We start from the raw sequence: 27963 nt of genomic DNA on the forward strand, positions 1-27963 counted from the left end.
TGGTGGAACTGTGAATAGATCCAAACATTCTGGAGAGAAATTTGGAACTTTGCTCAAAAATTATCAAACTGTGCATATCCTTTGATCCATCAGTGTTTCTATTGAGCTTCTATCCCAAAGAGAACTTAAAGGAGGGAAAGGGACCCACATTTTCAAAAAACATGTGTGTGGCAGTTCTTTTTGTAGTTGCAAAAGATTGGAAACTGAATGGATGTTCATCAATTGGAGAATGGATGAATAAATTGGGATATGTGAATATTATGGAATATTATTTTTCTGTAAGAAACTACAACAAGCAGGATGATTTCAGAGAAACCTGGACTTATATAAACTGATGCTAAGTGAAATGAGCAGAACCAAGAGATCATTATACATGGAAACAACAAGATTATGCTGTGATTAATTCTGATGGGCAAGGCTCTCTTCAATAATGACATTATTCAAACCAGTTCCAAATGATCAGTCATGAAGAGAGCCATCTACACTGAGAAAGAGGACTGTGGGTACTGAATGTGGATCACAATATAGTATTTTACTCTTTTTATTATTGTATAAGTTTTAGCAAGGGCTAATGTTTAAGAATTGTCAATAGATATAGTTTGAAAAATAAAATGCTTTAATTTAAAAAAATAGTAGAATTGGACAAATTGGTGGTAGGGGCATTATAAAAACATAATGCACATCATTTAATCTATGAGTCAGTCACCAACTATTAATCTGACAGACCTCCATCAAATGTCTTTGTAGCAGACCTCCTACATGGGTCCAAAGTGCTTTTTTTTAAAGATTACTGCTCTGAATCTGACTCCTAATGTAACTTCTACTGTGAATCTGGCATTGGCTGTTTGTGTGATGGGCTGCTTTAATGTTCAGGGACTACATTCTAATGTCACTTAAAGTATCTCCATTACAGGGATATTGTGAAATAGCAGTGCATATAAAGTGCTTTTCAAACCTTAAAGAACTTTATAAATGTGAGATATTTGATAATATGTGTGTCTGTCTATGAGTATATGTTTGCATTTCTTTCTAACTTATCCTAATGTATATCCCATAACATTTTAAAATTTAAACTAGAAAGTGATCAATATGTGTAGCGAGCTGTCGTCTCTAGAAGCTGCTGGATCGCTCTCTGGGAAGAGATCTGCTGTGTCAACTCAAATCTTTCAGACAGATTCTTCTTCCTGTAGTGAACCGTTGTCTCCAGGCAGTTGCTGTTAACTCTTGTCCTTAGAAGTGACTTCCCTTCCTGCAGATAGCCCCATCAAGCCAGATGTAGTGCAGAGTCTTCTTCTTGAATCCTCTCCAGCTCTTATCCTTCTCCATGTAGACTCACTTTCCAGGCCCACTGTTGCTTTTTATTATTTATTATAATTATTTTATAATAATTAATTTTATAATAATTAATATAAATAATTATTATTATTTATTATAATTGCAAAGGTCTGGTCTAGCTCCTCTTGTCAGGATAAGCAAAAGTCCTTGCCCCACGTGTGGACGCAAATGTAGCGAGCTGTCGTCTCTAGAAGCTGCCGGATCACTCTCTCAGAAGAGATCTGCTGTGTCTTCTACTCAAATCTCTCTGACAGATTCTTCTTCCTGTAACGAACCGTTGTCTCCAGGCAGTTGCTGTTAACTCTTGGCCCCACGTTGGGCGCCAAATGTAGCGAGCTGTCGTCTCCAGAAGCTGCTGGATCGCTCTCTGGGAAGAGATCTGCTGTGTCAACTCAAATCTTTCAGACAGATTCTTCTTCCTGTAGTGAACCGTTGTCTCCAGGCAGTTGCTGTTAACTCTTGTCCTTAGAAGTGACTTCCCTTCCTGCAGAGAGCCCCATCAAGCCTGATGCAATGCAGAGTCTTCTTCTTGAATCCTGGCTCTGAATCTCCTCCAGCTTTTATCCTTCTCCAGGCCGATCTGCTCTCTGGGCCCAATGCTGTCTCTTTTATCCTCCCAGAGAATGGGCATGGGATAATGCAAGGGCTTCTGGGAAGAACCACCCCAGCCAATGAGCTTGCCCCCTCTATCAAGTCAACCTGAGTTCTCACCTTGTAATTATCCAGACAACCTGAATTCTCACCTTGTCACTGTCCAGACAACCCGAGTTCTCACCTAGTAATCCTAACAAATATGTTCTCTTAATTTAATGTAATATTAGAATGGATAAAAGAACATATGAATAAAACATATTTCAAAAATCCCTCTTTTATCAATTTGATGCTTTCAGAGTAACTTGCCATTGAGTCCATACTTTTATTAACCAGCATGATTAAAAATTTGGTAGAGGGATCTTGATTGCATGTTATTTATTTAGTCAATATAGCTTTGTAGAGGCAAACTATTATATAATACTGAAATCATACTTGTTTTTCTTTACTTGTCTATTACACTGCTATGAACTATAAATTTCAACATCATCATTTTGATTTTTTTTCAGAATATTCTCTTTTAGAGGTTCATAAAACCTATGTGAGCCCTAGATGATTTTTGAAAGTACTCTAAAAATAAAAATATGAGATTTCATGATTTCTACATGCTTATTTGTAGTTATACAATAATACATTTGACAATTACATCTATATTCCTTATAATTTTCAAAACAAAGGTCAAATTCATTTTATTAGCTTGTATTTTTTTCTTCAAGATTTAGGGTATTGTATATTTATTTTGTGAAGAAAGCTCTTTCCTCCAAAAAAAAAAAAAAAGTTTCCTTTGCTTTGTACTGGAGAACTAAATAATTGAGGATACTTCTTTTAAAAATGTCCAAGCACATAACATAGGCAATCCATCATGGATTACTAAAACTTGATGAGATTTTACAATTTTCAAAAAAATGATTTTTCTGTGGTAAATATACCATGGGAGGAAGAAATAAAATAAAATGGCTTAACTTTTCTTTTTCATGAATACAGATGCAAACAAAATGCTGTAGTGACAGGGAAATATGTCATACAATGTAGCTTCCAAAAACATAAGGTCCACCAAAGGGCTTTGGGTCACAAGACAAATGAAAAATATTAAAATCTTAAGAACTTGGAAAAATACTACTGTTGTTTTACAGGCTGTGCTTCCCTGTCTAGATACATTTGTTTCAAAAATTAAAAGTTACTTTTCCCTGCTGACTTCACAACTTCCAAAGAGCAGTAATTCTTGAGTGAAGAACAATATTAGACAATTTAGAGAAAAAAGATCAGAAGCTAGATATTCTGAATAATGTTTTGTTTTGTTTTTCTTTTGTCTTTGTTAGTGATGCACATGATAATTGCTACCTATTTATATATAATATTGTCAATGGAAAGTATCATAATGGCTTTGTTTAGAAATTTAAAATAATGTTATAGAAAGCAACAGTAGGAAATAAATGTCTGAAAATATGGAGGGCATAAAATGGAAAAAAGACTGAAGAGCTTATCAAAATTTTGCTTGGTTTGTCATGTGAAATAATAAATTTTGGGCAAATTAAATCTCTTTGAAGCAGATAGTACTTTTTAAAGGAGATAACAGAAATTATTTTTTAATTTTTAAACAATACAGAAGTATTGAATTAAAAAAACATATAAAAACTAATTCAACTTTAGCCTTAACTATATGTATACTCTCCACCACTGTGATGGATAAATAATCTATTTAAAATTATTTGATGATCCCACCTGTTTAGTATATTTGTATAGTCATGACATAAAATACAAGATAAAGAAAATAGTGAAAAAAAGGAATCAGAAAGAAGATTTTATTCCTATGTAACATTCATGACAATTTCATTGCCAAAGCAATTCATTTGTTCATTAATACACTATAATTCATGCACTACATGCTGAGATGTGTATTATAATATATATATATATATATATGTGTGTGTGTGTGTGTGTGTGTGTGTGTGTGTGTGTGTGTGTGTATGTATGTATGAAAATAAATCTTTGAGCCTTTGCACTCGCCTTCCAAAATCTGTAATGGATTCTTTCCCTTAATCTCCACCTAAAGAAGGAACTTAAATAATACCTTCTACTTACAGTCTTTTCTGATACTTCCAATACTAATGACCTCCCAATTAAACTATACCATAAAGATGTTTTTAATCTTTACCCTGTCTGAGTCAAATGCTACTCCTTGTGCTACACCGTATATGCCTAAAAATCACGTATCCATTTTGACCTTATTTGAGCTATGAGATGTAGGTTTATGATGAGTTTCTGAAGTATCATTTTCCATTGTTCCCAGCAAAAATTGGGAAAGAAATTGATAAATACTTGTTATTGCTGTTAAGATGTTAAAACTTTGATTGAAGTTTCCTCTCCTCACAAGCTTTGAAAATCAATTGTCAATTACAACTTAAATATAATTTGTAAACACCATCAGTCAGAACCATAAAAACCCAACAGAGACAAAGTTGTCAAGCTGGTTCCTTGATTACAACTAAGAAAAACACCTGTATTACCTGTAGTATGAAATTTGAGCATCCTATGTTATACAAAAGAGCAATTGTGGTTGAGAAAGATCTGTCAGAGCATCATTTCAAATGTAGAATCATAGTCACAAGTTGAAATAAAGAGATGTATTATAATTCACCATTCCAAAATTCCAGATATCTTTAGGAAGAAGGTTAATTCTTTTTTTTCCTAGAAGGGTTGATCTTTAAATTATTAAATATTCAACAAAGTTTTATTGTATGCACTAATGAGTAAAAATCTTATAACTGTATAATCAGTGCTAATAAGCATATAAATAAAATCAATATTGCACATGCATTATAACATGAACCATATGTACAATACAGAGACTTGTCACTTTTAGATACTGATCATGCTGCTCCAAATCTGAACATTGTGTTTGCACTGCTGGTGCATTATTTCATCCTGCTATTGAAGTCCTGATTCTGCACTCCCATGTAGAAAGTTATTACAGATCTAAGCTTCCTCTGCTATTCAATGCTCTGTAGAAATCATATGGATGGTATCATTTTAAGATGCTGTCTGTTTAAACAGTGAAAGACACACCAAAAAGAAAAAAGAAAAAGAAAAAGCAATACACTCAGGGTATACAATGACCTTTTCTGCTATGACTAGTTCATTTATCCTGGAATCTGATTAGTACATTTCAGAGGCGTTAGACAGAGAGAAGAATGCAGAAGAGAGAGACAGAGAGAGAGAGAGAGAGAGAGAGAGGCAGAGAGAGAGAGAGAGAGAGAGAGAGAGAGAGAGAGAGAGAGAGAGAGAGGCAGAGAGAGAGAGACAGAGAGAGAGAGAGAGAATTTTATTTTATGTTTGTTATTATAAAAGCTTTTTATTTTCAAGATATATACAAGAATGATTTTTCAGCAATGACCCTTGCAAAATCTTGTGTTCCAATTTTTTTTCTTCTTCCTCCCATTCCCTCCTCTAAATGGCAAGTAATTCAATATATGTTAGCATGTTATAAAAAATCCAATGTATAAATACGTATTTGTACAATTATAGTGCTACACAAGAAAAATCATATTAAAAAGGAAAAAAGAGAGAAAAAAACAAAATGCAAGCAAACAACAAGAAAAAGAATTCAAAAAGATTATTTTGCAGTGATCCACACTCAGTTTCCAGAGCACTTTTTCATCACAAGATCATTGGAATTGGTCTCAATCATATCATTGTGGAAAGGAGACATGTCCATCAGAATTGATATTCATATAATCGTATTGTTGCCATGTACAAGGATCTCTTGTTTCTGCTCAAATCACTTATCATCAGTTCATAGAAGTCTCTTCCGACCTTTCTGAAATTACCCTGCTGATCATTTCTTATAGAAAAATAATATCCCATAATATACATATATACTAATTTATTCAACCATTCTCCAGCTGATGAACATCCACTCATTTTCCAATTTCTTGCCACTACAAAAAGGGCAGCAATAAACATTTTTGCACATGTGGATCCTTTTCCTTCAATTATGATCTCTTTTGGATATAAACCCAATAGAAATACTTCTGGATCAAATGTTATGCACATGGTTCCAAAGTGCTCTCCAAAATTATTGGATAAGTTCACAAGTCCACCAACAATGTATAAGTGTTCTAGTTTCCCCACATCCCCTCCAACATTATTCATTATCTTTTCTTATTATCTTAGACACTCTTAAGAGATGTGTAGTGATACCTCAGAGTTATCATAATTTGCATTTCTCTGATAAATAGTGATTTGGTGAACATTTTCATATGACTAGAAATGGTTTCAATTTCATCATCTGAAATTGTCTGGTCATATCCTTTGATCATTTAACACTTGGAGAATGACTTTGATTCTTATAAGTTTGAGTCAATTGTCTATATATTATAGAAATGAGGCCTTTATCAGAACCCTTGAATGTGAAAAATAATTCTCACTTTATTGCTTCCCTTCTAATCTTGTCAAGATTAGTTTTGTTGTTTTTTGGTACAAAAGCTTTTTATACTCAAAATTATCTATTTTGTGTTAAGTAATGAAATCCAATTCTTCCTTGGCCACAGATTCCTTCCTCCTCCATAGGTTTCTGAAGTAAACAATCATTTATTCTTATTTGCTTATAATATCACTCTTTATGTCTAAATTTTGAACCCATTTGAACCTTCCTTTGATATATAGTGTTAGATGTGGGTAAGTGCCTAATTTTTGCCATACTAATTTTCAATTTTCCTATCAATTTTTGTCAAATAATGAGTTCCCATCCCCAAAGCTGGGGACTCTGGGTTTCTCAAATACTAGATTATTATAGTCATTGATTATTTTGTCCTGTGAAACCAACATTTTCCACTTATTGACTACTCCATTTCTTAGCAACTATCAATGGTTTTGATGAATGTTGCTTAATAATATAGTTTTAGGTCTGGTACAGCTAAACCTCTTTCATTTGTATTGTTTTCAGTACTTTCCTTGAAATTCTAAACCTTTCATCTTCCAGATGAAGTTTATTGTTATTTTTAAAGATCTGTAAAATAACTTCTTGGAAGTTTGAGTTGTATGGCACTGAATAAGTAGATTAATTTAGGTAATATTATCATTTCTATTATATTCACTCAGCCTTTGCATGAGCATTTGATATTTTCCAATTGATTAGATCTGACTTTATTTGCATAAAAAGTGCTTTGTAATTGTTTTTATATAGCTCCTGACTTTGTCTTGGCAGGTAGACTCCAAAATATTTTACATTATCTACTATTATTTAAATGGAATTTTTCTTTATATCTCTTGTTGGTAATTTATAAAAATGCTGATGATTTATGTGGATTTATTATATATCCTGCAACTTTTCTAAAGTTATGAATTATTTCTAGAAGTTTTTAGTTGATTCTCTCTCTAGGATTCTCTAAGTATATCATCATATCATCTGCAAAGAGTAATAATTTGGTTTCCTCATTACCTATTCTAATTCCTTTAATCTCTTCTTCACCTCTTAATGTCAAAGCTAACATTTCTAATACAATATTAAATAATGATGGTGATAGTGGGCAATCTTGTTTCATTCCTGATCTTACTGGAAATGAGTCTAGGTTGTCCCCATTATACATGATTCTTGCTGATGATTTTACATAGATGCTACTGATCATTTTTTAAAAGCTCCATTTATTCCAATTCTTTATAATGTTTTAATAGGAATCCATGTTGGAGTTTGTCAAATACTTTCTCTGTGTCTTTTGAAAAAATATTACAATTTTTGTTAAGGGAGTTTTTGATATAGTCAATTGTGCTAATAGTTTTCCTAATATTAAATCAGCGCTAATATAGAATATAAATCCTGCTTGGTCATGGTGTATTATCCTCAGGATAACTTAATGTAATATCTTTGCTACTGTTTTATTTTAAGATTTTTGCATCAATATTTATTGAAGAAATTGGTCTATAATTTTTTTTTTTCTATTTTGATCCTACTTGGTTTGGGTATCAGCATCACATCTATGTCACAAAAGGAATGTGGTAGGATTCCTTCTTTCCCTATTTTTTCAAATAGTTTGCATAATATTAGAATTAATTGTTCTTTAAATGTTTGGTATAAATCACATGTGAATCCATCTAGCCCTTGAGAGTTTTTCTTAAGAAGTTGATTAATTGCTTGTTCAATTTAGTTTTCTAAATTGTGATTATTTAAATAATTCATTCCATCCTCTGTTAATCCAGGCAATCTATTTTTGTGAGTATTTCTCCATTTCACTTAGATTATTAGATTTATTGCCACATAGTTGGGAAAAATAACTCCTGATTATTGTTCTAATTTTCTCTTCATTAGTAGAATGTTCTCCCTTTTCATTTTTGAGACTAATAATTTATTTCCTTTTTTCTAATCAAATTAAGTAAAGCTTTATCTATATTGTTGTCTTTTTCACAAAGCCAAGTTTTAGTTTTATTTATTAATTCGATAATTTTTACTTTCTATTTTATTAATCTTCCCTTTTATATTCTGAATTTTGAATTTTGTATTTAATTGGTGTTTTTTTAATTTGTTCTTTCTCCAGCTTTTTAGTTGCATGCTCAATTCATTGATCTTTTCTTTCTATATTTTATGCAAGTAAGCACCTAAACAGATACAACTTCCCCTAAGAACAAATTTCATTGCATCCCATACATTTTTGATGTGTGGTTTCAGTATTTTCATTTTCTTGAATGAAATTAGTGATTGTTTCTATGAGCTGTTGTCTCATCCAGTCATTCTTTGGGATCAGAGGTTAGGTTCTTACTAAGTGGTAAGTCCATACTTGGCAATTCTCTAGCTCAGAGTTCACACCTTTAGTTCAAACCTTTACACTTTTAAATTTCTGAAAGGAGTTTACACCTTTGAAGGAATACTTTAAAGGAGCAAGTTCATTGGTTGAAGGAGTTCCCACAAGCCCCTGGGAGTACTCACAAGCCCATTCTCTGGGAGGATAAAAAGAGGCAACATTGAGTCTGAACAAGTCTAGACTTCCCAGGAGAACTTCAGGGAAGCTCAAGGAGATTCAGAGCCAGGATTCAGAAGAGGATTCGAGATTCTACCTACACTCTGCCTGGAGGCTCCAGAAGCCTCCTAAGAAACCTGCTCACAGAGAAAAGGATTATATGGAAAAGAAACCTCCTCCCAGAGAAGGATTATAATTGAGAGAACAGAACATTTACAATTTGGCGCCCACAACATGGAGCAAAGACTTTTGCTTATCCTGACTGGGACTGATTCGGAGCCCTTTAGAGGAGCTAGCCCAGACCTTGACAATCAGATTCTTTAGTTTCCAAGTAATTTTTATTCTATTTTCCTCTGGCCTTTTTTTGCATGTAATTTTTTTATTGCATCCTGATTTGAAAAAAAATGCAGTTAAATTTCTGCCTTTCTACATTTTATTTTGAAGTTTTATGCCCCAATATATGGTCCATTTTTGTATATGTTCCATGTAATGCTGAAAAAAAAGTATATTCAAGGGGTGGACTTTCCCTACAGCCTCACAATAATTACAGAATCCAGCCTATGAATTAGGTCTGAACCAGCAGCACCCACAAATATTGGGAGTGCTATAAATTATCAGCAGAAGGTAATTTAAAGATTGCAATCTATCTGCCAAGGGAAAATCAGAAACTATATGAGCAAAAATACAAAACACTTTCCACACAAATAAAGTCATATCTAACTAATTGGAAAAATGTGAAATGCTCTTGGTAGGATAATAAAGAAGACAATACTACCTAACCTAATCTATATATTTAGTGCTATACCAATCAGACTCCCCAAAAAACTATTTTAATGACCTGGAAAAAATAACAATAAAGTTCATATGGAAAAACAAAAGGTGAAGAATTTCAAGGGAACTAATGGCAAAAAAAAAAAAAAATCAAATGAAGTTGGCCTAGCTGTACCTGATCTAAAATGATATTATAAAGCAGTGGTTACCAAAACTATTGGCTAAGAAATAGACTATTTGAGTCGTGGAATAGATTAGGTTCAAAGAAAAAAATAGTAAATAACTTTAATAATCTAGTGTTTGACAAAACCAAAGACCATTGCATTTGGGATAAGAGTGCACTGTTTGACAAAAACTTCTGGGAAAATTAGAAATTAGCATGCTAGAAACTAGGCATTGACCCACACTTAACCCCATACACCAAGAAAAGGTTAAAATGGGTTCATGACCTAAAGAATGTGATTACAAATACATTAGAAGAATATAGGATAATTTACCTCTCAGACCTGTGGAGAAGAAAGAAATTTGTGACCAAAGAAGTACTAGAGATCATTATTGATCACAATATAGAAAATTTTGATTATATCAAATTGAAAAGGTGTTTTACAAGCAAAACTAATATAGACAAGATTAGAAGGGAAGCAATAAAGTGGGAAAACATTTTTTACAGTTAAAGGTTCTGATAAAGGTCTCATTTCCAAAATATATATAAAGAATTGACTCTAATTTATAAGAAATCAAACCATTGTTCAACTGATAAATGGTCAAAGGATATGAGCATACAATTCTCAAACAAAGAAATTGAAACTATTTCTAGCCATATGAAATGATGCTCCAATTCATTATTAATCAGAGAAATGCAAATTAAGACAACTTTGAAATACTACAACACATCTGTCAGATTGGCTGGAATGACAGGGAAAGATAATGCTGAATGTTGAAGGGGATGTGGGAAAACTGGGACACTGATACATTGTTGGTGGAATTGTGAATGCATCCAGCCATTCTGGAGAGCGATTTGAGCTATACTCAGAAAGTTATTAAACTGTGTATATCCTTTGATCCAGAAGTGTTATTACTGGGCTTATATCCCAAAGAGATCTTAAAAAAAAAGGCAAAGGGGCCTGTATGTTCCAAAATGTTTGTGTCACCTGTCTTTGTAGTGGCTAGAATCTTGAAACTAAATGGATGCCCATAAATTGGAGAATGGCTGAATAAATTGTGGTATATGAATGTCATAGAATATTATTGTTATGTAAGAAATGGCCAGCAGGATTATTTCAGAAAGGCCTAGAGACACTTACATGAACTGATGCTGAGTGAAATGAGCAGGACTAGGAGATCATTATATACTTCAACAACAATACTATATAATCAGTGGTCCTCAAACTTTTTAAATAGGGGGACAGTTCACTGTCCTTCAGATTGTTGGAGGGCCGGACTATAGTAAAAACAAAAACTCACACTCTGTCTCTGCCCCTCAGCCCATTTACCATAACCTGGCAGGCCACATAAATGTTCTCTGTGGGCCATATCTGGCCCGTGGGCTGTAGTTTGAGAACCCCTGCTATATCATGATCAATTCTGATCAACATGGCCCTCTTCAACAATGTGATAAACCAAATCAGTTCCAATAGAGCAATAATGAATTGATCCAGCTACACTCAGCAAAAAACTCTTGGAAATGAGTATGAACACACACACATAGAATTCTCAATCCTTCTCTTTTTGGCTGCCTGCATTTTTTATTTCCTTTACAGGTTAATTGTATACTGTTTCAAACTCTGATTCTTTTTGTGCAGCAAAATAAAGTTGTAGATACTTACACATATATTGTATTTAACATATACTTTAACATATTTAACATGTATTTGTCTACCTGCTATCTGGGGGAGGGGGTTGGGAGAAAGAGGGGGAAATATTCACCTTTGCAAAACCTTATGTTCCAATTTATCCCCTTCTTTTCCCTCCATCCCCTCCCCTGGACTGCAAGTAATCCAGTATGTTAAACATTTGCAATTCTTCTATATATATTTCCACAATTTTAATGCACAATCAAAATCAGATCAAAAAGGAAAAAAATGAAAGAAAACCAAATGCAAGCAAACAATAATAAAAAAAAAAAAGATGAAAATACTAGTATCCACAGTCTCTGGCTGCAGATCTCTCTTTGTCACAAGACCATTCATTTGAATCACCTCACTACATCTAATAATTTAATAAAAGAAAACAACAATAATGATACAACCTGCCAAAATTTATGGGATGCAGTGAAAGTAGTACTTAGGGAGAAATTTCTATGTCTAATTGCTCATATGAATAAATAGAAGAAAAAAAAAGTTCAATGAATTGATCATGAAACTGAAAAATAAAATCTAGGGAAAAAACCATATTATGAATCATCAATTAAATACTAAATTAGAATATTGAGATTCAAAGGAGAGATAAATAAAATGGAAAGAAGGACAACAATGGATCTGATAAATGAAACTAGAAGCTAATTTTATGGGGGAGGGGAGGAGACAGTAAAATAGGTAAACCAATGGTTGATTTGATCTCTCAGAAAAGGGAAGGAAAAACCCAGATTACTAGTATCGAAAATTAAAAGAATGAATTTACCACCAATAAAGAGGAAATTGAGATAATTGTTTAGAATTATTTTGCCCAATTCTATGCCAATAAATTTGATTACCTAAATGAAAAGCATGAATATGTACAAAAAGATAAATTACCGGGGCAGCTAGGTGGCACAGTGGATAGAGCACCAGCCTTGAATTCAAGAGGACCACAGTTCAAATTTGATCTCAGACACTTAACACTTCCTAGCTATGTGACCCTGGGCAAGTCACTTAAACCCAGCCTCAGGAAAAAAAAAAAAAAAAGATAAATTACCCAGATTAACAGAAGAAATAATAAAATACATAAATAACCCAATATTAGAAAAATAAATTGAAGAAGCCATCAACGAACTTGCTAAGAAAAAATTCCCAGGACCATATGAATTTAAAAGTGAATTTTACTAAACATTTAGAGAACAATTAGTTCTAATAATATATAAAGTACTTTGGAAAATGATTGAAGTAATTCTTCCAGGTTCCTTTTATAACATAAATAGAGTATTAATACCCAAACTAGAAAAAGGCAAAACAAAGAAAGAAAATTATAAATCAATTTCTTAATATTAATGCAAAAATTAAAAATAAAATACTAGTACAGATATAGTAATTTATCATCAATACCATGCAATATGATCAAATAAAATTTATACTAGGCATGCAGGGTTGGTTTAGGAGTAGGAAAACTATCACCATATCACCATAATTGACCATATCAATAACAAAATCAACAGAAATTTTATTATCTCAATAGATGCAGAAAAAAATTTTTTTAACAATTATAGTAATTATTCCTATTAAAAATACTAATGAGCATAGGAGTAAATGGAGTTTATTTAAAATGATAAGTAATTTTGTCTAATATTCATTTCACGTAGCATCAGTTCATGTAAGTTTCTCCAGGCTTCTCAGAAATCACCCTGCTGATCATTTCTTATAGAACAATGATATTATATAAAATTCATATACTATAAGGTATTTAGCCATTCTCCAACTGATGGGCATCTATTTAGCTCCAGTCTCTTGATACTATAAAAAGGGCTGCTACAAACATTTTTGTACACTTAATACCTTTGCTCTTTTTTATGATCTCTTTAGGATACAGACCCAGTGGAGACACTGCTGGATCAAAGGATATATACTGTTTGATATCATGTGGGGCACAGTTCCAAATTGCTTTTCAAAATAATTGGATCAGTTCACACCTCCACCAACAATGTATTAGTGTCCTATTTTTCCCACATCTCCTCCAACATTCATCATTATCTTTTCCTGTCATTTTACCCAATCTGAGAGGTATGTGGGGATATCTCAGAGTTGCTTGAATTTGCATTTCTCTGATAAATAGTAATTTTGAGCACTTTTTCATATGACTAGAAATAATTTCAATTTCTTCATCTGAAAATTGTTTATTCATATCCTTTGACCATTTATCAGTTGGAGAATGGCTTGAATTCTTATAAATTTGAGTCAATTCTCCATATATTTTAGAAATGAAGCCTTCATCAGAACCCTTGGATTAATGTTGTACTCTCTAAATTCACTCCATTCTGCCAGGAGAAAGTATTCAATAATGAATAGAACTAAAAATAAGGATCTTCTTTTTACTTAGAAAACAGTCTGTAGAAATGCAATTGGGAGAATACTTTGTTTTACAATAAAGTTAAATCTAAATTCAAGATAATAACAAACTCTGAAGGAAAAATGTTAGCAGAATTTAATCCTCATGAATTTACTCCAAAAGATTTTTTTCACCTTTACATTATAAAAATTGTCATTACTCACAATTACCAAATTATTGGCACTGAATCATACCCTACAAAAAGAATATGCTATCAGAGTTTAGTATCTGATTCTATTTTTTTTTTAAGTAATGAGATTCAAGTACTTTCCTATGTAAATGGAGATAAAGTAGAACACAAACCAGCCTAGATAAAAAGTAGTAAGGCATTCTCTAACAGAGGCAAGAGGCAGAATAGGTAAGGCAAGTCAAACTACCCATAAGATCTTGAATAATACCCTCCTCAAACTGAAAGAAGGAGCTTGAACCCAGGAGTCTTCAGAGTAATAATTCATTTGACCCAGTATCCTCACCAATTATCTTGGGAGAGCAATGCCTGTAGAGATGCAGCCTGACAATTTCACTTAAAGTAGCCATAACCATAGCTGCTGAACTCACAGAAAAGAGAATTCTTAAAACTGGCCAGCCAGCTAAATGGCATGGCAGCTAGGTTGCACAATGTTAGAGTGCCAAGCCTGAAGTTAGGAAAGCTTTATGAGCTAAAAGATGGCCTCAGAAATACTTATTAGCAATATGACCCTGGGTAAGTCACTTAACCCTACTTATCTTAATTTCCTCATATATAAAATGAGCTGGAGAAGGAAATATCATTCCAGTATCTTTGTCAATACAACACTAAGAATTGGACACAACTGAACAGCCGCATAACTAAATCCTTAGCATTGTAAATGATTTAACAATAGAAATAGACATCATTTTACTAGTGGAAATGCTATGAAACACGTCATTCACATCTACTATGCCACTGAACTATAAAGATGATGTACCTTTTCCTCAGATTGGAGCTAAAACCATTCATACATATCATCACTCCATTGGAATGAAAGCTCCTTGATAGATGGGATACCCTTAAATTTCCACTTATCTCTCCACCATTTAACACAGTGTTATGTGCAAAGTAATCTCTTGATAAATCCATTATCCAACTATACATCCATTCATTCATCAGTGTTAGAATTCATCTGACAACTGATGGTTTCTAGACTATAAGCCACAGGTAAGTCTGAGTGTATTAATAAAAGAAGAGATGTTGTCTCGATTTTCATGGGGGCAGGGAGTTTCTTCACTTAGAGGTTCTCATATGAATAAAATCACAGTTCCAGGTAAGAAAAAAATGTATACATAGAGCTTCACTTTCTTTTCTCATGTCATAAAATAAGCTTTGAGTTTAAGATGACCAAAAAAAAAAGTCTATGACACACTTTTAAAAAAATTCCTAAAGCAATTACTTCCAAGGTAGGCATAATAAATATCAAGTACTTAATAAGGAGGCATACTGTTAGAGCCAAAATATCATAGTTGCTGGAGATAGAGGGACTACTTTCAACCTTTGCTATTTGTACCCTCTTAACTATCACTTAATAATTATTTGCCTCAGTTTGCTCATGTGTAAAATTAAGAATGATGAATTGTTCTTCAGAGTAGTTTAGCTATTGATAATGGACAATAACAGCTTACCTTTTTAACACCAGTATTTGCTCATTTTGAATCTCTCTTTCAGCAAAATATAAATTCCATAAGGAAAATAACTGTCATATTTAGTCATTATTTGTACTGTATGCATTACAATGTCTTAAGTGAGTAGATATTTAAAATGTGTTATTGAACATTTTAAAACCCAATTGGAAGTCTAATCAACATATAACTCACATGTTATAAAGAAAAAAATGTGGGCCAGAAACACTATGTAGGATAAACAAATAAAAAAGAAGAAAGAATGAATAAATAATACATGCATGGTTATGGAACTGAATTGTGCATGTGTCTGTATGTGTGTGTATATGTGTGTGTATGTTTGTGTGTGTGTGTGTGTGTGTGTGTGTGTGTGTGTGTGTGTGTGTGTAAAAGAAAGGCTTAAGTATCTGGTACTGAAAGGAGCCTATTACTGGAAAACAAAGATGTGTAACAAATGCATCCTTCTCCCTGATTTCAAATATGTAAAGACATTCAACAATTCATTCTAGTTCACCTATCATGTGGTAAAAAGGAATAATTTTTAATGGAAAGATATGATTATAGTGCTTATGGAAAGCATTAGTCAGCTAAGATGAAACTCATGGATTTGATTCATTCTTGTCTCCCTAATGTCTTTGGGGTAGGATGAGGTTTAGGCTCTTTTTCAGCTGGAACTGTTACAAAACTAAAAGAAAATTGACATGCTATTATTTCTTTCTATATTATATTGATTCTCTTCTCCTTCCAGATGAAATAATTGGAGATAGCTACAACCTTATGAGCTCTATAATGTCACGAGAGCAAGGCATCAGAATGCCTGTAGCTAAAGTTCATGCCAAGATTATCTGAAGCCAGATGATAAGAAATTAATTTATCATCTGCTTAACTGCTTAGTTTAACTGTAACAGGAATCCTGACTTATAAGTATCAATTATGTAATATTTGGAAATTAGCTTGGTTGGACATATGCCTTATAGAAATTACTTTAAGTTGGATTTCATTTTCCCCAGACACTGAAGTGGTATAGGAGTAATCCAGTTGTTGGAGAGTATAAATGATAGTACTTATAATATTGCTATGAATTTGTAGCAAATATTATTTTGTTAAAGTTAGTTCATGGTTAAATGGAACCACATAGCTAATCTTTAGCAGCTAACAATGGGGAAAACATACCAGAATAAGTATTTGAGCCTATGGAATTAAAGAACTATAATTCAGTAATTTAAGCTACTCATGTCCTCTAAGGAAAAGATGTGATGAGACTGGTTCTGAGTAAGATAACAAAGCCTAATTTCTGCAATGATATTTATGTCATATTTATACTTACCAAAAAGGGAGTTCTTTCCCATTTAATTTATGTCTTCTGGTTTATTCACCATTGGGTTATTGAATTCTTTATTTCTGGTTCTTTATTTTGTAGTGCGGATTTTGAATTCTATGCAGCTTTCAATGAACTATGGGTCAATTCTCTGCTGCATTTGATAATTTTGGCTTAACAATTAACAAGAAGAAAATACAGGTCTTTCATCAGACAGCAGCACATCATCCATATGTAGAACTATCAGTTACAGCAAATGATGAAGTTTTCAATTCTATAGATAAGTTCTCTCATTTTGGCAGTATACTTTGGCAGTATATGTCACATTGATAATAAGATTGACATAGTCATTGCCAGAGCTAGTTCAGTGGTTAGGAGGATCCAAAGGTAATTGTGGGAGAAGACAGATATGAACAGAGGAGGAATGTGAGGAAAAAAAGAAAGATCAAGATTTTGCCCAAGGGCAAGGGGATTTAAATGAGGAATTAGGGTGTGATGACTCCAATTCTCTTGAAGAAGCTTCAACCCTGCCTAGAGAGCAGATTATTGACAGGCCCACATCAACTTCACCTTCAGGGACAGAGGAAGAAGGAGGAGGGGAAGAGGCAGAAACACAAACAGAATTGCCTGTGAAGTAGCCTATGAAAAGATTAGAAAAAACATTGATTAAGGCTAAGAGAGAAGGACAGGATATAAGTGATTTTATACATGCATATCCTGTGATTGAAGTGATTGACTCTGTAGGTAAAAAAGGAGAAAATATACACCTTTAGATTTGAATAAAATTAAAGATTTGAAACAAAGGTTGTACCCTTTATGGGGCTACATCAGCTTATGTTACAATGTTACTAGATGGTTTGTCTTATGAAGTCCTAACCCCAAATGACTGGAAATCCATAATAAGGACATGTTTAGAACCTGGACAAAATCTGTTGTGGCTTGTGGAGTTTCATGAATTATGTAAGATCCAAGTCAGATGCAATTTGGAAATAGGAGTTAACACACAATTTGCTTTTGAGCAATTAGATGGTGAAGGTCATTAGGTAGAGAATTCAGAACAGATTAATTACCCCATGACAATATATGAGCAAATTGCTAAGGCTGCAATAAAAGCTTGGGGTTCCCTCCCTGGACAGAAAGCTTAGGGAGAGGCTTTCACTAAAATAGAGCAAGGTCCCAATGAACCTTTTGCACATTTTGTGGGATGTCTGCAAACTGCTGTCAAAAGAACTACTGGAGAAAATGTAGCTACAGAAATTAGCCAGACATCTGGCTAAGGAAAATGCCAATGAGATTTGCAAAAGAATTATATGGGGATTAGATAAAGATGCTCCTTTGATTATAAGACATTGTGTTACAGTGGGAACAAATGCTTTTTACACCCGGACTATGATGAACATGGAAAGACAGGGTCCCTCCTGGCAAGGGATTTCTAGAGAAATTCGTCAATGTTTCCAATGTGGAAAAATTGGACATCTAAGAGCTCAGTGTAGATATGGAGATAGAGTGAGAAGACAGGGTGAAAGAAAACCTAAAACTCCATGTCCAAAATTTCACAAAAGCTTTCACTGGGCCTCAGAATGCAGATTGACCCACAGGAACATAAGAAGGGGGGCCCAGCTCCAAGATATCAATCAAAGGATAGGTGGGGCAGGATTGCAACTGAGGTTACACCCAAAGAGCCTTTAGAAGGTCAGAACTCTGATGTGATCTCTCAGCTGAAAAGCAATCATATGGAAGAAAGGGATTACCTAATCAGTAAGCCAAAAGGCAATCAGATTGCAAAAATGGATTACACTTGGGGAGAATACAGGCCTTTTAAACCAACAGGGCAATGTCCAATACAAACAACTCAAATGTAATTGCCAGATGATGAGAAGAGATTTAGAAAGTGGTAAATAGAAGGACATTAGATAGGTTAACTGCATGGAGAGAGAGGGTTTGCTTGTATTTTAACAGACAGAAGGAAACAGATGAAGAAGGAAACAGATAGGTGGCATCAAGCACCTGGAGAGAGACAGAAAAAGAGAAAAACCTCAAAACAAAGGAAAAAAATCTAATAAACATCCGACACTGAAAGAGCAAGGCTAATAAGAAGACTGTTTAAAACCAGCAGGAATCATTGGATTTCCTAACACAAGATGAGACTAATGGACAATGGACTTTTGGACATTTATAAATTCTCAATTTATGATGATTTGATCATGTTATTTGTTACATACTTCTAGCATGTATTATGTTACTATGTGTTTATGTAACTTATGTAATTATGTGTAATACCTCCCATATTGATGGATTTATGTTTCAAGGTCATGACCACCCTATGTTCTAAATCAAAAGAAAGGGGAAGATGTTAGGTTCTTACTAAGTGCTAAGTCGGTACTTAACAATTCTCTAGTTCACACCTTTGGTTCTAGCCTTTAAGGGGAGTTTACCCATTTGAACTTCTGAGGAGGAATTTACATATGAAAAGGAGTTTACACAACCTTTAAAAGGAGCAAGTTCATTGGTTGAAGTAATTTTCCCACAAGCCCTTGAGTTCTCACAAGCCCATTCTCTGGGAGGATAAAGAAGACAACATTGAGCAAGGAGTGAGTCTACTCTAAGACAGAATTGCAACGGCTCTGGAAGAAGAAGAGTATAGTCTGGGATTGAGTTGAGACAGCAGATCTCCTCCCAGAGAGCAATCTGCAGTTTCTGGAGACAACAGAATATTACACTTTGGCACCCACAATGTGGGGCAAGGACTTTTGATAATCCTGACAAGGACTGATTCTGAGCCCTTCAATAATATAATAAAAATAATATCATTAACAATTTTAATATATATAAAATGCTTTTTCCTTGCATTTTATAGGTGTCATATGTATGTTAATATATATATGCACATGTGTTTACACAAACATATATATATATATATATATATATATATATATATATATATATATATATATATATATATATATATATATATATATATATATAATTCAGTTTCTCCACTTTCATACTCCTTTGATTTATTATTTGCTGGCTCTCCAATTTTGTAATGAGTATTAATTTTGTCCATCCTCTACTTTTTTTTTTTTTTTGCTTACATATATATGCAAAATTGAATATATGTATATATATATATGCAGATGTATTATAAGCAAAATAGAATATATACAAGGAAAAGTAAAATATGAATAAAATTATATATATATATATATATATATATATATATATATGTATATATGTATGTATATATGTTCTTAGGAGTACATTATTTACATTTTAGATATTTTGGTATGTACTTTTTCCATTATTGTTTTATATTTTATTTTCCTATGGTTTGCTGTTAATATACATATTCTTTGTGATTCAATTAAGCCTTCATTTAAGTGTGCGTATTTTTACTATGAGTTGATATGTTTTTTAAAACTGAGTCCACATTTTGATTTTTTAACATTTCTTTGTAAAATCTGTTCTTTAATATATAAAAAAACACATTTTTAAAATTTTATCTTGTACTATCTAATATGTCTTTACATCCCAATTTCTTTGCCAATTTGTTCAATTCTATGTTTTCTTTTTCTTTTGTCTTCCTGTTAAATTTATATATTTTTGAGCAAATGCCATTAAAATCTACTTCTTTAATTCTTACACTTTATTTTTTCCATTGTTAATTCAGATCTTATTCCTCTCTTAGCATGTGCAATTAATATTGATATTGATTTGTGGCTTGAGGTGTCTTTTAACTCAGTATAATTTCCTCATTTTATCTCCCTTTGTTTATTGTGAATTTTGTAATAATGTGAATTTTATATTTTGTCTAATATCATGATTGTAGATTTTTCTTCTTTAGATTCACCTGTTACAAATTATTTTTCTCCACTCCTCATTATTAGTCTATATATATCTTTATTTTTTTTGTAATTGGTTCTGCTTAGCAACGTTATCTTGTCTAATGGATTGTTCTCACATTATTAGTTTATTTTATCCATTCATATTTAAAATTATGAAAGTGACCATTTATTTTTCCAACAACTAAGTCTCTAGCATTGGTACTTCTGTTATTTTATTTTAGTGTAATTAGGATCCAATTTTTACTTTCTTTCTGTCCCAGCCCACAGTCTGATCTATATGCCCACTTATTGGTGGCTCACAACTTCCGGCTCTAACCCAGATGACATAAAGACAGACCAAACAGGAGCTGCAAACATTCTGTCTTTATTCAGTCATCTTCTCAGTGAGGGAAGCAGGAAGTAAGAGCATAAAAGAGAGAGTTTGACTCAAGGCTGTCTGTTTATGCTGCCTTTCTTCTAGGATTGCCCATGCCTAGCCCACTCAAAACTGAATAGGCAGAGCCCTAGAAGGGAGGCTTCTAAAATTAATGTTGCATCCCAGGAGGAGATCTAGCAAGGCCCTTGCCATCTCAAGAAATTTCTTAGAAGTTGCTTTAACTTCTGCCCCACACAATCTCTTACATCAGAAGCCATGCCCCCTTTTTACTTCCTGGGCCCACCCTACCAGCTGACAGGTTGCATATACTCTATGGCATCTCAAAGAGAGAGCAGGGCCTCATTGCCCTTAACAACTCCCCCTTTTTAATTAATAAGCCTGAATGTTTTCATGTTGATAAATGTGAAGCTCTCCCTTAAGCACTTCTAAAGAATTTTTTTTTTTAAGAATACGTATAAAGCATCCTAGCAAAGTAGGCAAAAGCAACAGCAAAATTATAAAAATGGCTACACAGAGCCCATGGGACTCAATAGAAGGGGATGAGAAAGGAAGTATGTTGGATCCAATCATCAAGCCAGTCTGAGAAGGGTAGCCATCTCCCCACTATGATGAAGTTTCAGGTGTTTCCTGGGTCATCTCTTTCCTTGCTTCTTTGGCCTGTTTTAATAAAGGCAACTTTCCTTGTTCTTTATGGAATCCAGCAGCTTTCCCCAACAGGACCTGCAAGACATAAATATCCTGACCCTCTCTAAAATTCTAAGGATGAATCTTGCCAATGTCTTTCTTCTTCCTTCCAAAGGTCCTTTTGAATCTTCTCTGGTGCTTGAAAGGCTGTTTTCATGGGTCGTTATTTTCAGTCCTGTCTATAAGATTGTTCCAAGTGTATCATTCCTGGGAAGAGACTGGTATCCCTGTCTAAGCACATTAATTGTAATTATATAAGACGTTATATACTTACTTATATATTTATATAATCCCTTAAGGAATTTTGTCTACTTCCTCCATCTTTCTGTTTAACAAGAGTGGCATTCAAAGTATGATGGGCCTGTTTCACTAAAGCTTGACACTGGATTATAGGGAATCCCTATAACATGTTTAATGGTGAATGCAGCAAGGAAGGTGGCCATTTGCTTAGAGGTATAAGCTGGACCATTGTTGATCTTTATGGTATTAAGAACTCCATGAGAAGAGGAGCAACTATACAAATGTTTAATGGCCAAAGGAGTGTTCTTACGGGAGGCCACCATGGCCAAAGGAATTTAGAAAAGGTGTCAAAATAGATGTGAATGGCCACACGGACCACATGTGTCACATCCATTTGCCACAAATCATTGGGGAATAAACCACTGGGATTACCTTTACTAGGTGGAAGAGGGAGAAATGGAACACACTGAATGGAACACTGTATTTCAATATCTGTCAGCCTTTTTCCCAGATAAGGCCATAAAGGTGACATAGAAAATTAGCAGGTAAGTAGAGAAATTCATGGGCACATATATGGGATGTGGAGACTGTAAGAAGAGAGCATTGTAATGCACAGTCCACCTCCTCATTGTCAGCAAATGTGCCTCCTGCACAGCACTGGTGAGAATATACATGCAGGATGTTAATGGGATGTTTCATCATCTATAAATTTAGCTGCAATTCAGCAAGAAGGTTAGCAATTGAAAAATTCTGAAGTTGTCTAGCATCTACAATGCCTCTGAGCATTCGGACAGCATATAAGATATTTGATATGTGTTGTGGGTCTGCTTCCCTGCAGCTTCACTGGAAACTGAAAGTTTCTTACTGCGCGCTTCATGCTATCACCAGCCTTCAGACGTGTCCGGCCCCGCTCCGAAGACAGGAGCAGGGAATAAGCAAACAGAGAGCCAACGTGTTGCAGAACTGGTCTTTATTGTCTGCTCCCAAAATGTCTCCCCGAGCTGCCCCTGGCTATTCCTCTTATAGAGGTTCTCGGACCCTCCCCGAAACCTCCCATCGTGGGCGGGGCCAGCTCCTTTAGCAATGCCTAGCCGTTTTTCTCCTTATATGGCCAGGCAACTCATAGTTCCACGCATCTACTGACACGTAGCTCTATTAGTCGACCCAGAACCACATCCTGGAGATGACTGACATTAGGGCGGCTCCCTTCCGCACAGGGGGATCAGTTCCAGGCCCATTACAATTCCCCCTTTTTGTTTAAAGCATAGGACACCTTCATTTCAATCAAAATTTTTTGAATTACAGCAAATACAACTCGGAATAACAAAGGGAGGATACAAAGCATCAATAATAACATCAGGAAAGCAACAGCTCCTATAATTAGCCAATGCATGATATCATTGAAATTAACATTTTTCCACCAATTAATAAAATCATGTTCTTTTCGTTCCCAATCATCTTCAAATGTTATAGTAGCATTTTGCATAGCTAACAATATTTTATCTAAAGCGGCAAGTTCAGAAGTAGCATTTGTCATAAAAAGTAGCATTTTTCAGAATAATTTCAAGATCATTATACAGAGAAGAATTAAATGGAATAGTAGTTACACATAAAGGATAATATTTATAGTGACATTGCATTCTCATATATCTCAACATCAATGCCTGTTGATATACAACAATTTGCATTACATCAGATAACTGTGAGATTCTATTTAACATTATCCGATCCAAACTTTCTTGATGCTGCCAAGAAGCATTGTTTTTTATCATAAATTGTTGTAGACTCGCAGCTAAAAAAGCTACCTCCTGTTGTATTTTATATATTAGTATTTCCTCTATCACATTAAGAGCCAAATTAACCACTGATATAGCTGTATCAAAAGAATTGTCTCGTTTCATTCTAGTTAATTTTCTTATCATGTCTTTAGACAAAGAAGGATTTTTACCAAAAAATTATTTAAGGGTTTGGCACATACATCTGTGCAGGTGTGGGGTACAGGAGGGCTTCACTAGTTGACTCGTTCCGTATCGTCTGTATCTTGACAGTTCTTTATTAATTGTCTATGCCCAGGGAGGGAGCCACTCTTCTCTGGAGCATAACCATCTCTAGGAATGGCTAGTTCCTAGCATCTAGTGTCAAAAATATACAGAGTTCATGGAACAGTCAAGTTCCCATAAATTGGAAGCTCAGGCCTGTTAGATTTGAGTGAGCTTATAATCCTAATATGAAATTTTAAATTTCTATTCATTTGGCCTTAAGATCACGAAAATAATAAGAGGACTGAGCTAGTGGGGTGAAATTAGAGTAAATTAATTTCATTTTCCAATACATATGACAATTACACATACAGTATTACAAAAAGAACAATAATAATAATAATATGGGTATGGCTAAACTATTAAAATAAATGGTAGCGCTACCTGATCTAAATAAGAAATCATACCAATGGTGGTTAGTATCCAATGTTACTAAATGAGAGGCCTCTATAAGTTGTCCTGCAGCTATAAGAGTCTGTATTCGATGTTCATTTAATGCACGCTAATTAGACTCTAATAGTTTCTTCATAACTTAAGATCTGTTTAGGATATCCATATATATGAAGTAAAACAAAGTATTTAGGTAAAACAAAAGGTAATACATGAAATTAACACATAACAGCTCATATCTTAACTTGACAATACACAATAGTTCCAGTGCACCAAAAAAAAAGTACACATAGCATTTTCAGGTCATTGTTTTTCCATGCTTCTGGTAAATTAAACATATAATCCCACATTGCAACAATCTCTGAGCATTTTCTTTTTGTATCTAGGTATACATATTTTGTAAAGAGCATTTGGTCCACTTAAATAATTTACTAATATTTCCAGTAAAACCCAAACTAGTAATAATACTATCATTAAAAATCTGTAGAAATTGGCCTTGATATTTTAAAGTATTTTGGTGGGGTAGGATCGTCGTGGGCAACTATTGAGCATTTACAGTCAAAGCTTGAGAAACATCTTGTCCAGAACTGCGCAGTCTGCTGGCCAAGTTCCCAAGGTCTATTGAATTAACTATATCCAAACCAGTTCCAGCACCACCAAATAAAGTGTCATACCAGGTTCTTTTCTTTCTAACACAATTCATCAGAGGAGGAAAAGTTACATTATTGGTACAAGTTTTAGGAACTCTTATGATTGATGGAGGATGTTTTGTAGGAGGGGGAGGTGTCAGTAATAGATATTTTATATAATAGTGAGGTTTCAATACCGCTATCAAGATTTTATTTGCACAGTTTATCAGTTGCTTTTCAATGTTTGTCTCAGCTTGTTCTCTGCATTCAGTTGGGAAGTCCACACCCTCAGAGTCCACTCTCTTTCCTATGTAGCACTGCTGTATCTGGATCTGGAACAGTCCTTTCCAGCTCAGGGTCAGCTTGTCCTCCTTCCATGTCCTAACCAGGACCCCGTCTCCAAGCTAGAACTCATGAACTGTTGAAACCCTAAGGGAGGAGTCTGAGCAATAAGCCTGTTTAGTTGTAAAGTTTTCAGATGTTAAAGTAAAGACATAACATATTTCCTTAAAAACAAATCCTTGGTTTCAAATATTGGATACAAGGAAGAATTTTGAATCCCTTTAAATCAGTTTGCTTTCTTCAACCAGAAACAGCTGCAGCTTCCTATTGCTGCTCTACCCCTGCAAAAATACGTCCCATCTCACAGTCATCTCTCTGTGACAACCTTTTCCAACAAGTTCCTTCTTTTCCCCACTGATTTCTTCTTGAAACCATTTGCTCCCACTAATAAATCCTTCTTAAATCACCTTTATTCTCCTGTCCCATCTCTCTGTTTCTCTCTTCCCAATGCCTACTTGCTCAAACTTTCTCTGGCATACTTTAAACACTTCCAAACCAATAACTCTTCTGACTAGATGCTTCATTTAAACTATTAATTGATTTTGTAAATCAATCTCTCTTGTCCCTTGTCTTTAATCACCTTTTTTTTTTAACTTTAAACTTTAAAATTCATAACCCATAATGATAACAAATTACCCAATGTTTCAGAAGCAAACTAAATAGTTTTTCTTTTTTTTTTTCTTTCTTTTTTTTTTCTTCTGCCTGAGTGCTTCAAGGCCACTAGTAAGAAGCTTCCCAGGCGGTATTAAGCAGATAAGATTGTATCGCCGTTACTCCTCTTTAGCAGACTTTAAAAATCTGCTTTTCAGAGAAAACTTCCCCACCAGTTTAAAATAGTCAAGTTTTTTCTTTTGTTTTACTTACAAATTGGTACAACAGGTTAAAAAGTTTAAAATCACAAACAATTTTTAAGACCAATACATTTTGAACCACTCTGAAATAATTACTATTCTGAATGAATTTCAATTTCCACAATTCAGCCTGTTATTTTTCTAAGCCTGTAACACAGAGGCTGAATTCTTATCTCTTATGAGCTTGCTAACTTTTAACACAGAACAAAAAATTCAAAGCAGACAAACATACACAGACAGACACAGAGCTCTATTTTTTCTATCCAGGCTCTGCATGCTTTTAAGTTAAGATCCACTCCATTCTTTTTACGGAGTTTATATAGCTATGAAGCATATACTCCTGAATCTGTTGGCTCGATATGGGCTTTAACTATTTTTTGTCCCATGCCTCATCTAACTGCGTCTAAGCAGTCAGGCTGTTTGCTTCTTCTTGATTCTAAAAATCAAGGAGCGCATCTTTCTACTTACCTTTCCTTGTTCCAATGAATACACTGCCCAGGTCCCTGTTCAAGGCGCCACTTGTTGTGGGTCTGCTTCCCTGCAGCTTCACTGGAAACTGAAAGTTTCTTACTGTGCGCTTCACGCTATCACCAGCCTTCGGACGTCTCCGGCCCCGCTCTGGAGACAGGAGCGGGGAATAAGCAAACAGAGAGCCAACCTGTTGCAGAACTGGTCTTTATTGTCTGCTCCCAAAATGTCTCCCCGAGCTGCCGCTGGCTATTCCTCTTATAGAGGTTCTCAGACCCTCCCCGAAACCTCCCATTGTGGGCAGGGCCAGCTCCTTTAGCAATGCCTAGCCGTTTTTCTCCTTATATGGCCAGGCAACTCATAGTTCCACGCATCTACTGACACGTAGCTCTATTAGTCGACCCAGAACCACATCCTGGAGATGACTGACATTAGGGCGGCTCCCTTCCGCATAGGGGGATCAGTTACAGGCCCATTACAGATATGATGTTAATGAGCTCAGGGTATCTTTTATAGGTCTGGAAAATAGCAAAAAGCTCATTTTTCTGGGTGGATTCATAAGGAGTCTCCAACACTAGAATTTCTTTTGAGTACTCATGATAAATTGAGGCCTTGAGGGTCTTAGTTGGGTTCCACTTTGCACAGACTCATCTACAATAGACTCACGAGGGGACTGTACAATAATGCGGGGAAGCATAGGAAGGAGTAAACATATATAATGGGGTCTTAGTGTAGCCCATTGAGCATAATACACCCATGGCCAATAAGTTTGTATCATGATTTCTCTAACTCCTGATTCAAAGGGTAAATACAGTAAATGTTTTTTCCCTGTTATATGATAAGCTCTTTTTACTGACTCAAGGGCAAATTCTCCCAGCATTTCAATATAGTTTGGTAATATTTTCTGTGGTCTTGTTATGCACAGATATTCCAAAATTTTACTACCTTGATGAATAACATGAAAAAACTTTTTTGGTCTACCAAAGAGACCTCTACAGGACACATGAGGTCCCACCTTGCTGTTTCAGATTTAGAAGCTAGTGCAATGATCTTATAAATTGCATCCTTTGTAGAGGAGGTCAACTTACAAGGGGAGTTTACATCAGATTCTCCTTTCAAGATGTCATATAAAGGCTGCATTAAAGAAATAGGAATAGGCGCATGAGCCTTTAACCATTAAATGTGTCAAATTAGTTTCCAAAATAGGCTCAGAGTATTCACTTTGTCTAATTGTAAGTTAGGTATCTGATTGGAGACTTAGAA

Source organism: Sminthopsis crassicaudata, chromosome 1 (assembly GCF_048593235.1).
Source record: "Sminthopsis crassicaudata isolate SCR6 chromosome 1, ASM4859323v1, whole genome shotgun sequence".
NCBI classification, from domain to species: domain Eukaryota; kingdom Metazoa; phylum Chordata; class Mammalia; order Dasyuromorphia; family Dasyuridae; genus Sminthopsis; species Sminthopsis crassicaudata.